Source organism: Bos grunniens, chromosome 9 (genome assembly GCF_055505025.1).
Source record: "Bos grunniens cultivar Pamir isolate PY7600 chromosome 9, Bosgru_T2T1.0, whole genome shotgun sequence".
NCBI lineage: Eukaryota > Metazoa > Chordata > Mammalia > Artiodactyla > Bovidae > Bos > Bos grunniens.
The window spans coordinates 78675415-78681155 of record NC_141173.1 but is presented as its reverse complement, the minus strand read 5'-3'; the positions used below and the strand labels follow the sequence as shown (position 1 = coordinate 78681155).

Genomic DNA, 5741 nt, shown 5'->3' with positions numbered 1-5741 from the left:
TCTTTGCATTGATCACTGAGGAAGGCTTTCTTATCTCTCCTTGCTAGTCTTTGGAACTCTGCATTCAGATGCTTATATCTTTCCCTTTTTCCTTTGCTTTTCACTTCTCTTCTTTTCACAGCTATTTGTAAGGCCTCCTTAGACAGCTATTTTGCTTTTTTGCATTTCTTTTCCATGGGGATGGTCTTGATCCCTGTCTCCTATACAGTGTCAAACCTCTGTCCATAGTTCATCAGGCACTCTGTCTATCAGATCTAGTCCCTTAAATCTATTTCTCACTTCCACTGTATAATCATAAGCGATATGATTTAGGTCATACCTGAATGGTCTAATGGTTTTCTGCACTTTCTTCAATTTAAGTCTGAATTTGGCAATAAGGAATTCATGATCTGAGCCACAGTCAGCTCCAGGTCTTGTTTTTGCTGACTGTATAGAGCTTCTCCATCTGTGGCTGCAAAGAATATAATCAGTCTGATTTTGGTGTTTACCATCTGCTGATGTCCATCTGTAGAGTCTTCTCTTGTGTTATTGGAAGAGTGTTTGCTATGACCAGTGCGTTCTCTTGGCAAAACTCTTTAGCCTTTGCCCTGCTTCATTCTGTACTCCAAGGCCAAATTTGCCTGTTACCCCAGGTATTCCTTGACTGCCTACTTTTGCATTCCATCCCCCATAATGAAAACATCTTTTTGGGGTGTTAGTTCTAAAAGGTCTTGTAAGTCTTCATAGAACCGTTCAACTTCAGCTTCTTCAGCGTTACTGGTTGGGGCATAGGCTTGGATTACCATGATATTGAATGGTTTTCCTTGGAAACGAACAGAGATCATTCTGTCATTTTTGAGATTGCATCCAAGTACTGCATTTTGGACTCTGTTGTTGACCATGATGGCTACTCCATTTCTTCTAAGGGATTCCTGCCCACAGTAGCAGATATAATGTTCATCTGAGCTAAATTCACCCATTCCAGTCCCTTTTAGTTCACTGATTCCTAGAATGTCAGTGTTTACTCTTGCCATCTCCTGTTTGACCACTTCCAATTTACCTTGATTTATGGACCTGACATTCCAGGTTCCTATGCAATATTGCTCTTTACTGCATCAGACCTTGCTTCTATCACCAGTCACATCCACAGCTGGGTATTGTTTTTGCTTTGGCTTCCTCCCTTCATTCTTTCTGGAGTTATTTCTCCACTGATCTCCAGTAGCATATTGGGCACCTACTGACCCAGGGAGTTCCCCTTTCAGTATCCTATCATTTTGCCTTTTCATACTGTTCATGGGGTTCTCAAGGCAAGAATACTGAAGTGGTTTGCCATTCCCTTCTCCAGTGGACCACATTCTGTCAGACCTCTGCACCATGACCCGCCCGTCTTGGGTGGCCCCACAGGGCATGGCTTAGTTCATTGAGTTAGACAAGGCTGTGGTCCATGTGATCAGACTGGCTAGTTTTCTGTGATTATGGTTTCAATGCGTCTGCCCTCTGATGCCTCTCACAACACCTACTGTCTAACTTGGGTTTCTCTTACCTTGGACATGGGGTATCTCTTCACGGCTGCTCCAGCAACATGCAGCTGCTGCTCCTTACCTTGGACGAGGGATATCTCCTCACAGATGCCCCTCCTGACCTTAAACATGGAGTAGCTCCTCTCGGCCCTCCTGCGCCTGTGCAGCCGCTGCTCCTTAGACGTGGGTTTGCTCCTCTCGGTGGCCTCCCAAGGTCAAACTTTTGCATAAAATGTTTACAAAATTTCTAATGTGTTTGATAGATACTTCTAAGCATATTCATTTCCTGTTGTTACAGAACAACTTACCACAAATGTAGCAGCTTTATCTCACAGTTTCCAGCGGGTCTGGAGTCTGAGCCTGGCTTAACTGAGTCCTCTGCTTAGAATATTCCAGGACAGTGATTCAGGTGTTGGTTAAGGCTGCATTCCAATCTGAGACTCAGTATCCTCTTCCAAGTTGATATGATTGGCAGAATTCATTTTCTTGCTGCTGTAGTACTCACTGTGGCTCATTTCTCCAAAGCCAAGAGGAAATTAAGTATCTCATCTCAGAGAAGGCCTAAACCTTCTTTTAAACTGATTAGGGACCTTGATTTCATCTGTCAGATCCTCTTACCTTGGCCATATAATGTAACATAGTCATGAAAATGACAGCTATCATATCCTAGATATCTCTCATACAGGACACAGACACCTGGCAGGAGGAAGGAGAAAGGGGATGGGCCACAGGGGTCATCTCAGAATTCTGCCTACCACAGCAAGTTACCCTAAGAAACATATTGTATATATATATATTCCTTTTTTAAAAAATCACTAAAATTACATTAAAATCCAGAGAAGTGTAAAAACTATTTATTCAAAGTACAGTATCTCTGATTTTTCTACTATTTATGTTTTTCATGACTTACACAACAAAATTTTGACAAACCTCTACCCTATGACCTTCTTTCTGTTTACCATGGCTTTCCAAAGAACCTATTTAATTCTTAAATGAAGTCTAACTTATTTTTCAAAAACTAAAGGATACTACAATAGCATTGCTTCTGGATTTTTACCAAAAATGTCATTAGACATTAGTATGTTTCCAGGCATTCTGCTGATCAGTGAGTATTGAGAATGCACAAGTAAGTAAAACTATGTCTTGCTCTTTGGTGCATCCAGCCTAGGAAGACAGGGACAAGTATAACAAGTATTCCAGTGAAGTAAAGAATTTCTGAGAAAGAGCTTATTAAACATGAAACCAGTGGAAGCACTCACAAAGGAAAATGATGATGAACCATGAAAAAATTTAGGTCAATTTTTTTTAATGCCAATAAAAACATTTGGAAAGATTGAATATATAAATACATGCACACAGTATCTATACATACACACATGCGGTCAACAAATAAATAAGTAAAAACATGAAAGCATAAATCATACAAATTTTTAAGGATATGGATCCAAAATTCAAAGGAAATACAAATGAAAAATACTCAAAAAGTATTCTCTCTCACTAGTAATTAAAGAAATATACCAAAGGAAGTAAATAGAAAAAATTGAAAACTATTATCACTAAGTGCTGGTGAGGGTGTGACAAGCTAGCATCTGCTATACAGTATGAGGAAGAATAAATTGGGCAACCTTTTTTGAAGGGAATTTGTTGATAATAAGGAGAATGAAAGAACGTCATGCCTTTGGTCCTATTATTCCACAAGTGAAAGATTCTGAAGGAAACAAAGATTTCAACAATAAAGGAATCTTTAAGTAAATGAAATAGTATATACTCATTAAAAATCATGTTTTCTAAATTATTTTAGTGATGTGGGAAAACAAATACATTGATACGTTAAAGAAGTCCACAACATAATTGATCACGTCTATGCAAAAAATAAATGTATGTAGAAGAAAAGTTGAAGATAAATATACTATAAATTTCAGCCATAATTATCTCAAATACACAATTATATGATTTTTACTCTATACGGCATATAGAAATTAACAAAAATTCTTAAAACAATAGTAATGTGTGTGCATGCTAAGTTGTGTCTGACTCTTTGTGACCCCGTGGACTGTAGCTCACCAGGCTCCACTGTCCATAGAATTTTCAAGGCAAGAATACTGGAGTGGGTTACCATTTCCTTCTCCAGGGGATCTTCTCAACCCAGAGTTCAAACCCGCATCTCTTGTGTCTCCTGAATTGGCAGGCGGATTCTTTACCAGCAGAACCACCAGGGAAGCCCTTTAAAGCAATAGTAATAAGTCTATAAAATTACAAAGTGATAAACAGGATAGGAAAGCTTAATGTCTTCGATATCTACAAGACACTGTCGTAGTCAGAATTAAAGGCTTGGAATTTCAGGAACATTATTAAAACATAGGCTGTGACCATGAGTCTACTTCATGGAGAGGGAGTGGGTCATAGTGACATGTTGATCAGAGAGCTACCAACAAGGTAGACCAGGTGGGTAAAAATCAAAAGCTGGAAAGAACAGCCCAGCTAGAGAGGCATTTTCTGGTACAATCTGATTAATTCTAGCAAAAAGCAGATCACATTTTATGAACTATAACATACAATTTAAATATAAGTCAAATCTTTATCTTAACAATTGTTCTAGTTTTGAGGCTGTGGATTCAAAGCAAGTACCCAATTATTTACTGTTGAGTTCTTAAAGAAATAAAACACGTAAAGGTGAAATAAACTGTAATAGGTTATCTATAGGAGAAGGCCTAAGATGAATTGTATAAAATTACACTCCTCAAAAATTTTTATACAAATTGTATCAACAAACTTTCAAAAAGTTTGTTTAAATTTTAATGATTAATTGACATTTATATTCTAGGATATGATAAATTATGAAGAATTTGTTACTAATGAATTCTTCATCTTCATAAAAGATTGAAAAGGGGGAGGGAAGATAAACTTAAATCATAAGAGATTTTTCTTTTTCTTTGGTTTGTTTTCTATTGGGAGAGGAGCATGAATTTAAAAAATCTGTGGTTAAATGATTGCAATTTCTCAGATAAGCTTATAGTGTGGCTACCCTTAAAGATCTTCCAAATAATACACTCAAAAGTCTGACTGGCTTTAGGTTTTCACCTAAAACCTAAAGCTTCTGCCTAGAAATGGGAATGGGAGGAATGACCCACTCCTCGCTCTTAAAATTCCTGTTAATAGAATATAGCACATTCTGTAAGAGAGAGATTAAATAAATAGCAAAATATTTTAGTTATGAAAAAAGTTAATAAATATTGCATTAGAAAGATTTCAGGTACATATTGGACCGTTTGTCTTCAGTTTCATATCACATCTCTAAACATCAACCACAAAGGATGATCCATACCTGAAGGAAGAGATTTGAGAGAAAAGACGTGAAGCTTGTGGGTGGGCCTTTCAGTTGTTAAAGCATTAGTGAATGGGATCTTTTTCCTATAAGAGAAGTGCAATTTTGTCAGGAGAAAGAAGGAACTGTTTTCTTTTTTTATGAAGCAGAATTCCATTCTAATTCTCTGAGCCTTTTACTATAACTGCCTTAGCATGTGTTTTAAATTATATTGTATGCATGTGTTCCCCATAAAATTAGCCATCATGACCCATTGTTCCACAGTCCTTCCTTTCATCACATTTTAGAGGCCTGTGTTCCATATTAGCAAATAACCCTTAGGGGAAATTATACATTTTCCATACACTAGCTTTGTTACATATTTGATAACACTTATTGTACATTTAAGGATATGGGTCAATTTATAATTTTTTAAAAATAATAAAACAACTGGCCAATTGTTTCCTCGTGGCAAACAAACTAGGAAGGCAAACTGAATATATCCAGCATCAATATCAAAACAGAATTAACAGCTCCACTTTTAACCCATATGTTCGTGAATATATAACTCCATCAATATGTTAACTAGGGTGAAGGCACATTGCCAAGTTTAGAACTCACTCAAATTCCTTGTGTTCTGAGTTTAAAATGAAATTTGAGGCTTTTCAGGTTCAAGGTCCTTTTTGGTGCTATAAAAATGTGACTTCCTGGTTGGAAAAAACTAAATGTTTTTGGACACCAACTTGCTCACACAAAACACTATGATAAGTGTGAATGAATCAGTGACATATGGATTAGATTTTCCCTTTAAAATTTATTATTTTTTTTAAACATTTTAAATAGAAAATTCATGGTAAAAACATGCATTGGATTTAGCCAACTTTAAATCATTTGAAAAATATTTGTAAGGCATTTTTCTCTCAATGGATATGTGGCAG

The 5741-nt window shown here is 36.7% G+C and overlaps 1 long non-coding RNA gene across 1 annotated transcript; it reads right to left on the bottom strand.

The window, feature by feature from the left end:
- Window positions 1-2784: 2784 nt before the first annotated feature.
- LOC147366234 (uncharacterized) lies at window positions 2785-4911 on the bottom strand. Its single transcript, XR_015133281.1, has 2 exons — window positions 4825-4911; window positions 2785-3722 (listed from the first exon to the last, which is right to left on the bottom strand). It is a non-coding gene; the product is annotated as an uncharacterized LOC147366234 (long non-coding RNA).
- Window positions 4912-5741: the final 830 nt, after the last annotated feature.